Genomic DNA, 10,073 nt, shown 5'->3' with positions numbered 1-10,073 from the left:
TGGTATTTGCATATCTGGGGTGGCTAATGGGAGCTGGGAGCCAGAGCAGCATGGAGCCAGCTGGCTGAATAGACTTGGTGCCACGGTGAGGGTGGTTCAGGATGGGTCACGTTCAGGCTGCTTGTGGCTGGGTCACCAGGCTAATAGAAGAAGTGGGATTATTTTGTAGCGTGAGTGCGTGTGCCAGGCAGGACAGTTTCCTTCTGTTCGTCTGTCTTGTGTTGCTTCTGCGATGTCTGTTCTGTGCTTCTCGGGTCTTGATATCCTCCTAGCTTTTGACACTGGACTGACTAGACAGGCAACTTGGTAGTGGTGCTGAAGGGCCTCAGTGCTTGTTTTGTCATCATGACTCTGATCTGAGCACTTCTTGTCTTGCAGTCACTGCTTAAAGAGCAGGTCTGTTTCAGGTCTCGTGCATCATATTCGGTTTGAGATCGCGTCTGTTTCCATCCTCACTCTTGCAGAAGTCATCTGGGCCGCATCAGGAGCTCTTGTTGGGAATTGAATTCCTAAGCATCGTCTTATGGGGTTTTCAGTCCCCATCCTTCTGGTCTGTTGTCTTGAAGGCAGGCTTTTTAGGCCTCCATCATCCCAGTTCTGGCAGTTGCTTCCAGTCGCGTGTCATGACATTTGAGTCTTCTCTAGGGTCTGGTGCAGAGCACCTGTTCTGACTTGCTGTTGCCATAGGGCTTCCCTCCGGGGGTCTCTTTTTCTTGCGCCTTGTGTTGTGTGTTTTGTAGTGTTTGTGGCGTGGCTGTGTGTGTATGTGTTTGGTCTGGAGCTGTCCTGCCTGGCAGTTAGTGATTAATGTGGCAGTGCATGGGTGTACTAATACATTGTCTGGACTGTTTTGGCGAAGACATCCGGTCTGCCTCTGGGCACGTACTGAAGGGCAGCTGGCACAGTCATCTCTGTGGTGTTTGGCAGATGTGGAGGTGGGAGAGTATATCTGCTTGTGAGCAGCTGCTCGCATAAGCGCTTGAACGGTGTGCTTGAGGAGGTCTGTTGAATCTTGAAAGGTTATAGATATGGGGTTTTGAAATGTTTATTCTTATTTCTTTCCTATCCCCAGTAGAGTGTAAACCTTTTGGAACCTGTCACAGGAAAGAGCTCCATCTGGAACTGTTCAGCACTGGGTAGGCAGCTCAGTGACAGGCTTGATCTACTTCTGAGGTGCTGAGGTAATGGGGCTGCTGTTTTGAAACAATAATTTGTAAATGGGGTTCCTTTGTGTTGTTGAGGGATGGGTGCTAATGCAGGCCGCTGAATGATTATATTGTGACTGTTTTCATTTGTTAAAGCTGCAACACAGTGTACAACGTGGGACTTGAGCATAGCTGCTTTCGGCAAGGTGAGTGATGAACAGATGTAGCAGGCACTTTAGGGGTGCAGTTGTCACTGCAGTTAGTTAACTGCACAAAATACAGTAAAAATCCTGTTTATATTTCAGAGGTGTGTTGTAGCTGGCTTAAGAGAGCAGATGGAAGCATCTGCCTCGAGGGCAGGTGAGGGAGCAGAGGTAAGGGAGCAGATGAGAGTAACTGTCCTAGCTGTGCTGTGGCTTTGGATGCTGCTTAGGCCTATGCTTTTCTTTTTGTTTCACAGGTGAGTCGCACAGGCTCAGAGGGGCTAAGCTGCACTCTAAAGAGCAGCACGAGAAGGGCGGGCTGTTTGTGAGCTGGATTGGAGCAGAACTGCCAAGTAGCACGAGGTGACTGCGAAGGGTATCCATCTTGCTTTGCAGGTGCCATGGCAGGCTCTCCACAGAAGCAGTTGAGGATTTGAGAAGAGGTTGCAGATCATCAAGGAGCAACACATGCAGGGACGGCTTGAAAACGGTATGGCTGCTTTCTCTTCTGTTTATCAGGTGTCCCAGGCAATGTGGGCTGTGATGTTAGTCTTTAGAATCGGAACATAGCAGGTGCTGATGGCTGTCTTCTTTGGTAGGCAAAGAGGTGCCCAAAGCCCTGTCCTGTGTAGCCTGAGCACACCTTGCTGAGGATGAGGTGTCCTTTCTACCAGTTCCCAAAACTGTGTTGAAGCTGAAATGCTGTGTCTGTGTTTTGGTTGGGGTTGCACCTTGGTGAGTGTAGGGATGGATTTTAAGTGGGTGCAGCGGAGGGCCTGGACCCAGTGTCCTGTAATGTGTTTTAACACATCAGCATAGCCTTTTGGTTCTCAGCTTACTGAAGTAAGTGACTTTTCCTGTGAGTGGAATGGAATTGAATTCTTTTTTGGCATGTAATCAGTTCTGCTCCTAGACTTTTCTTTCTATGTAAATAAAAGCTTGAGCTAATTCCAGATGAAAAAAAAAAAAATCAGCTACTTGCTTGGTCATTTTGTCCTTTTAATATTCAAAGCTGTAGCAAAAGCATGGGGATTGTTGTGGAGGAATGGTTAAGTGAGGTAGGACACGTGGATGTTGAGCAGTTAGGAGGTCATGGGCTAGGGGAGGTACCGTACTCAACTCATATGAGCCTGGGCACGTGCGCAGCTGGTTGAGAACCAATCAGGCCCAAGGACACGATGCCCTTGTGTGGTTGGGAAAGTCCCTAAGGCGGGACGGTAGCTAAAAGAGGGAGGAACTAACTGACAAGATAGGAAAGTGTTAGCCAATCCTGAGCTTAGTTTTTGCAATATGTATGAGTTGATTATGTTCGAACTAGATAAAAGGCGACTGAGCTATCCATTAAAGTTGAAGTTCACTGTTCACTCATATTGAGCGTCTGTGTCTTCCTTCTGTCGACAACAAATAGCGCCCGAACAGGGACCGATCTGAACGGGATTTGGACACTGCTGGCGGTGATCCTGGGCCACGGTTGGACGGAATAAGGGAGGAACCGGTCCTGCAACGCAGCCCAGGAGGTGGAAGGGACAAGAATTCCCTCACCCGCGTCGGGAAGGTGAAAGGGACGTGGAGTCCCCGCACCCGGGAGAGGATCCCGCCGGTCACGCGTCGCCGAGGTCTGAAAGGTGAAAGGGACGAAAACTTGGAGTCCCCGCACCCACAGCTCGGAAGGTGGAAGGGAGTCCCCGCACCCGGGATGAGCCTATAAAGGGTCCCGCCGGAGAAGCGCCGCCGAGGTCTTTGCAAAGGCTGCAACCAACGTATATAAAGGTATGGAGAGACAAGCGGCGTATACTTTGCTCGAATGCTTTTTAGAAAAGTGGATCACTTCAGATATAGACTGCAAAAAGGATTTACCAGGATTATTAGCATATGGAGTAATGCAGGGTTGTTTTATCAATCCTGATACAGTTTTTCAACAAACAGAGTGGCGTAAATTTGGGGACAAATTGTTTGATGAAGTTATTAATGAAAATAAGGCTGCTAAAAAATTATTGAAGCTTTGGAGAGCAGTCACTAACGCCTTAGTTATACATCAGGCTGAGCAGAGAGTCGCTACTGCTGCTACAGAGCGACTGGGATTGCCGGGAAGTGTTGGAGCTGGGGATTGCCCACTGCCGCCTTCAGTGAGAACGATAACGCTGCCTCAGGGGGCTACGGGGCAGTGGGAGCCTCCCCCCCCCTCAGTCACCGCCACGAGCAGTGCTGCGCTCGGAGTTCCGCGGAATCGAATGGCAGCTGACCCTCACCGTGTGGCGAGTCGGCACAGAGCAGAGGGACGGACATCAGGACCCTGCAGCCTGTCTGATGTAACCATGGAAGCAGCGGCGGCTGCACTGCTTCTCTCTGGCATTCTTTTTATAAGAGGTTTACCTTGCAATGAAAAAGGGATACTAACTGGAGTGTTAATAATTGTATGTGTTATTCTTAAATGTCCAGGTATTTTGTGTTGAAAGTATTTGTGTAAGGGTAAGGTTTTAAAACAAAGTGTTGCAAGTCACTTCACGAGGAACACAATGAGAGGCAATACTTGTTTGTTTGCTTATCATTCTAAATTATATTCATGTGGTATGATTGAGGTTGTGGTATGATTGAGAGTGAGATGTGCCAGAGGCCTCTGGGTGTGTGAGTGTGCTGTGTACTGTGTTAGTGAGAGCGCATTTATTGCCATAGTGCAGGCTGAAATCATAGGAAATTAGTACTGGTCGAGCAAAATCATGTTTCACAAGTATGGAGTCATTGTGCGAAGTAGCCACTTGGAGAAACTTAAGGGAACGTACTGTTTAAAACTTTTTGATCGTAATGAGTCAATTCACAAATCCATTACTTTCTTGAAAGAGCACATGAGAAAGAGTCAATATGGTATCAATCCTTTCAATCAATGGTTCACTGATTTGTTTGAAACAATGCATAGATGGTTACTGGGATTAGTCAAAGAGGGATTAAGGATTTTGTTCACTGTGGTGTCAATCATCATTGCATGTAGTATTGTGATAAATGTGGTTAAAGAGTTACTTGCAAAAATGTTATAAAATGTTATAGAGATTTTGAAGTGGTGCCAGAAACAGGTACCCAGTGGATCACTGCAAAGTGGACTGAAGCAGCTTTAGAATCTGCACACGCCGAAGACGACCAGGAAGAGGTTCCTGATAATCATTCTGACAATGACGTGGGCTGTGACACCTCGACGACTATCAAGAACAGCCTTTGATCACCATCAAGTGATTAGGTTTAAGTGTGTTACTACTAAGTTGTGTTACTTACTATTAATTGTGTTACCATTAAGTGCTTACAGTAATTGTAGTGTTATTAGGGTTAAGTTGTATAGTTGTGTTATGTTATGTACCCTTTCCGAACATGCTTGTTTGGGGTCCCGATAGGGGATCCAAAGGAACTGAGTGAAATGTTAGCACCATACTCTGCCCGTATTACTCTGCTTAATGGATCTTTTTCTGACTGTAGGAACTGCACACGCTTTGGCTAGCATAAATAAGCTTGCTTGTTGGGCTGTTAAACAGTTAAATGTAACCACACAAGTTCTTTCTGAAATGTCGCAAGACACGGAAAGCCTAAGGCACGCTGTGATGCAAAATAGGGCCACTATTGATTTCTTGTTCTTGGCTCAGGGACATGGGTGTGAAGATGTAGAAGGAATGTGTTGCTTTAATCTTTCCGACCATGGTCAGTCAATTCACGACCACTTGAAATGGTTAAGGGATCATACACAAAAAATTGTAGTACAAGATAGTTGGTTTGAAGGTTGGCTTAAATCTGTTTTTGGGAACATGGGTGGATGGGTTTTGTTAGTTAAAGAGGGACTTTGCTTTCTACTTATAATTATATTGATTATAATTGCTGCATATGTAACCTTTAACTGCCTAAGAAACTAGAGCAACTCACAGAGAAGGTATTTGTAGCACAAAATAAAAACGGGGGAATTGTGGAGGATTGGTTAAGTGAGGTAGGACACGTGGATGTTGAGCAGTTAGGAGGTCATGGGCTAGGGGAGGTACCGTACTCAACTCATATGAGCCTGGGCACGTGCGCAGCTGGTTGAGAACCAATCAGGCCCAAGGACACGATGCCCTTGTGTGGTTGGGAAAGTCCCTAAGGCGGGACGGTAGCTAAAAGAGGGAGGAACTAACTGACAAGATAGGAAAGTGTTAGCCAATCCTGAGCTTAGTTTTTGCAATATGTATGAGTTGATTATGTTTGAACTAGATAAAAGGCGACTGAGCTATCCATTAAAGTTGAAGTTCACTGTTCACTCATATTGAGCGTCTGTGTCTTCCTTCCGTCGACAACAGATTGTAGCTTCTAGAAACACCCCAGTTCTCATGTCTGCACTCTGCATGCTGTTGAGCTAAGCCATATAAATAAGGTAATAAAACCACAGCTGCTGTTCCTCTTCTTTCTGCTTTTTTTGTGCTTTCCCCCTGCACTTTCCCATGTGATTGGCTTCAGGTTCCAGGTGGGACCTAATAGTAACTGAGTTGCAGGTGTGCCATCAGAGAGCTGCTTCTGCCTGGGCTGCTCTTTGGGGTAAGTGCTTTGTTTTTCCTTCAGTCAGTTGCAGGGTTCTTTAGGTGGGTCAGAGTCTATGGACTGATGCATTTTCAAGTAGAAACCGGTACGCATATCTTTTCGAGGTGGCAACTGGTAGGATCTGTCATAGTAAAGCAATCTAAGTAGTAGGTGCCTGTATTGCACGCAGCTCTTCCTCAGGTGAGTAGTTATTACAGCAGTTTTACGGATAGTATGGTGATGTTATTTTGTGTGTTTGCTTTGTGTTTCTGGGTCCCTTACGATTTTTGCAGAATTACAGGGCTTTTTGTGAGTCTTTGCCTCTATGTCAAATCTTATCAAAGTCACAACCTTGGTGGCAAAGTGATGGAGCAGGGTTTAGGAGAAATGTATCATGGAGGCTCCCTGTGTGAGCATGTATCTGAAAATGGCAGCATTGGGCATATAAGCAGTGGTCTTTCTCAGGGTTAGGGGCGGTTTGTTATATTTCTGGAGCTTTTGCCTGTGTGTTTGCTGTCTGTCGAGTCTTTAGACCATAAAGCCTTATAGGCTTTATGTGCATGGAATTCACATATTTGAGGTATGTTTATGAGGGGTTGCCAGGTACGTTGTTTTTGGGAAACCGTGGGGTAATGTTTCTTGACCGCATAAGTGCAGTACTGCCAAGAGACTGAGCAGGGTCACCTTCTTCATCACTGAAGAATAAGTCTGTTCGGGCACATTTCAGCACGGTGCTGACCGGGCACATTTCTCAGTTGGAGCTACTGAGCAGGTGAGTTAAAGGAACCAGGAACAGAGAGGTATTGCACAATGATACGTTGCACTAGTAGTAGTGAGCGTTGTGCAGGAGGTGGGTATTAGCTCTGGCATGCTAGTGAATGCTGGTTCTCTGTTTTTGCAAGTGATGATGAACCTGTTTGACGTAATTCCATTTGAAAAAGTTCCAGTTACTTGACTGGTTGTGTTGCCCTTTTAATATTAAAAGCTGCAGCAAAAGCATGGGGATTGTTGCTTCTAGAAACACCCCAGGTCTCTTGTCCTCTGCATGTTGTTCAGGTAAAGCAGATTTAAAAAAAAAAAAAAAAAAAAAAGGAAAATGAAAATCTGCTGCTCCTGCTCTGCTCCTACTTCCTTGTGCTTTGTCCCTCCCCTTTACAATGTGATTGGGTTTGGGTGCTGGGCAGGGCCAAATGGTATATGAGCCCCAGGCATGGCATCAGAGAGCTCCTTCTGCCTGGGCTGCTCTTTGGGGTAAGTGTTTTGTTTTCCTTCAGTCAGTTGCAGGGTTCTCTAGGCAGGCTGGAGTCTATGGATTTCTGGATTTCTAAGTGCTTGGAATTCACTTAACAGAGGGATATTTAGTAGAGGTTGCTGGCTCACCGTTCTTTGCGATGGTGGGATACGCTTCTGTTTTTTGAGCTATATTTTAATCTCTAGATGTACAAACCTACTTGTGTAATTTTCCAGGGGACTAAAACCAGCTTCATTTCATGCTACATGTGGCTTGGCAGTTTAGATGCAGCGTTACCAAGAGCCTGAGCAGGGTTCTATCAGAGTCTGCTCTTTCCTCTGCAAAGGGTAAGTCTGTGATTACCTCTGCAGGGGCTGCTGTGCGTGCACGTCTTTTTGGCTTTTATGGATCTCAGATGTTTTTTTTTGTTTTTTTTTGTGTGTGTATGTTCTAAGGTTTTGGTTTTTTGAGGGGCAAATAGTGTGTGTGCTGAGCGTGGTTGGCAGGAGGAGGGGGGGAGCTGCTCAGGACTGGTAGGTTTGGTTTCTCAGAGTGTGCGGCAGCCTTCGGGTGCGATGCGACTGATTGTTGAGTCTCTCCTGGGGTCTGCTGCAGAGCACCTGTTCTGACTTGCTGTTGCCATAGGGCTTCCCTCTGGGGGGTCACTTTTTCTTGTGCCTTGTGTTGTGTGTTTTGTTTTAGTGTTTGTGGCGTGGCTGTGTGTGTATGTGTTTGGTCTGGAGCTGTCCTGCCTGGCAGTTAGCAATGACAGCTAACGTGGCAGTGCATGGGTGTACTAATACATTGTCCGGACTGTTTTGGCAAAGACATCCAGTCTGCCTCTGGGCACGTGCTGAAGGGCAGCTGTCACAGTATATCTGTTTGCGCACAACTGCCTGTTTACCTCTATTCATTTAATAAATTGTAAAATTTAATTGCAATCCAATTTGGGACCCAGTCATGTATGACAACTGGGGGCTTGTCCGGGAGGGCTTTGGTTCCTGAATTCTTACTTTATCTAGGAGAGGCGCCCCACCATTTGGTGGCTGCTGTTCGAGTCAGGTCGGGACTAATGGCATCTTGAACCTGAATAAAGATAAGCAAAGGTTTTGATTTTTTTTTCAGTTCCCTTGCTGGCTGCAGCACTATATTTTGCCCGTAATTCTGTGTGTGAAGATCTGAATGAAGACAATGGAGTCATAAGCGTTTAAAGCGTATACTGTTCTGTTGGGTGGGTTTCGGTTGCCTGTGTGTGTAAGAGCGTGACTGAGACGGAATTCAGTTCCGAAGCGATTGTGGAGGTCTTCTAACCACGGTTCCAATCTCCTGCTAGGGACTTGGCCAGTGAAGGAACGAAGGGATTCCTATAGGATTTGTGGGTGGGTGATAGATCTTAAATCCTCTGTAAGACACTCTTATTAAGGTAACCAAGGGCTGTGGGAATTGCCACAGTAACATTCCTAGATGGGTCAGACAAAATCGAAGACCAGGGACCAGAAGAAAGGGAGCAAATTACCAGACATACCACCAGAAAGTCCATTAGGAATAACGGTTAGAAATTGGAATGAGAGGGGCCCCAGAAAAGGAAAAAGTAAATAAAAAACGGTCCAGTATTGTGTGATAGAATGGCCAAAGGAGCCTTTAACACCACATATCTTTCAGCCTGCTTTTGGATCCTTTGAAGACTGTATTTGTCAGGCCTTAAATACACACGTTAATTCGAGGGAACCTTTTTGCTGGGACGAAAGTGATTATGCAGGATTATGGATCAGGAGGACTTCATGTCCTTTTCCAGCCTCAATATTTACACTAAAAGCAGATAAGAAATTTGAAGAAGAACAGGAAAAAGGAAAAGATAATAAACGGGAGCCGTTGGATAACCTACCATCTCCCTATCCTAACAATCCACCTCCGGTGGCTGTGGTATCTCCAGCAGTACCACCGTTGCCCCAGCTTTCAACACCATCAGCACCAGAATGAGACCGACCTCCGGCTGCATGCACGAGAAGTAGAACTGCCGTATCTGAGAGAGCTCCTCTATATCCCTTAAGGGAGGTAACTGGTGTGTAACTGGGTTGGAGTTTTAACAGGGTTTTAATGGTTTCAGGGTTAGCGTGTTAGGGTTTTAGAGGTTTTTTTTTGGGATGGAGTGTTGCTATGTTTTTTAGGGTTAGGGTCCTAGGGTTTTATTTTTGGTCAGTTACTTAGGGTTAGTGTGTTAAGATCCTTTATTTATTTATTTATTTATTTTTCAGGTTAGGTTCTCCACGGTTAGGGTTTTGAGCATCCTAGTTTTTTGGGTTATGTTGCTGAGCATCCTAATGTTTTTTGTTAGGGCTTTGGGTTTTAAGCATCCTAATTTTGGGGTTAGAGTTTTGTGTGTCTTCATGTTTTCAGTTTGTGCTTAGAGCGTCCTAAAGTTTAGGGTTTTGGTTTGTGTTTTGAGCGTCCTAATGTTTAGAGTTAGGGTTTTGAGCATCCTACTGTTTTGGGGTTAGGGCTTCAAGCGTTCTAATTTTGTTGTTTAGGGCTTTGAGAATCCTAATGTTTTGGGTTTGGGTTTTGAGCATCTTAAGTGTTTGGGTTAGGGCTTCTAGGAATAGTACTTCAGGGGTTTAGTGTGGTAAATAGTTTGGGTTATGCCTGTAGGGGTTTCGAAGTTTTTTAGTGTTAGGGCCTGAGGCTTTTTTGAAAGGCCGGTAAGCGCTTGGGTTACAGTGAGTGCTGGTAAATGTATTTCTCGAACACTCGGCCTGTGATTGGTCAAGCCAGCTGCCTGGGGAATGCTGGTAGGCGTAGTTTTCCGGCACCGGGCTTCCGGGAAACCATGTTAATTGCCCAGAGTATGCCGGGAGATGTAGTTCTTGGACTCTGGACTTCCGGGAGGCCATGTTGAGTGCCCAAAGCATGGTGGGAGGTGTAGTTTTTGGACTCTGAACTTCCGGGAGGCCATGTTTGGTTCCCAGAGCA

General features: G+C 45.8%; 1 long non-coding RNA gene across 1 annotated transcript; it reads left to right on the top strand.

Annotated features, from left to right (window-relative positions):
• The first annotated feature begins 1,042 nt into the window (after positions 1 to 1,042).
• On the top strand, positions 1,043 to 2,879 carry LOC309889570. The gene is made up of 5 exons (XR_014319257.1): positions 1,043 to 1,181; positions 1,302 to 1,351; positions 1,451 to 1,519; positions 1,745 to 1,838; positions 2,757 to 2,879. It is a non-coding gene; the product is annotated as an uncharacterized lncRNA (long non-coding RNA).
• Positions 2,880 to 10,073: the final 7,194 nt, after the last annotated feature.

This window comes from Aythya marila (assembly GCF_965140915.1).
Source record: "Aythya marila genome assembly, chromosome: W".
Lineage (NCBI taxonomy): Eukaryota > Metazoa > Chordata > Aves > Anseriformes > Anatidae > Aythya > Aythya marila.
Note: the sequence above shows the minus strand (reverse complement) of the source record. Positions and strands in the feature narration are given on the sequence as shown.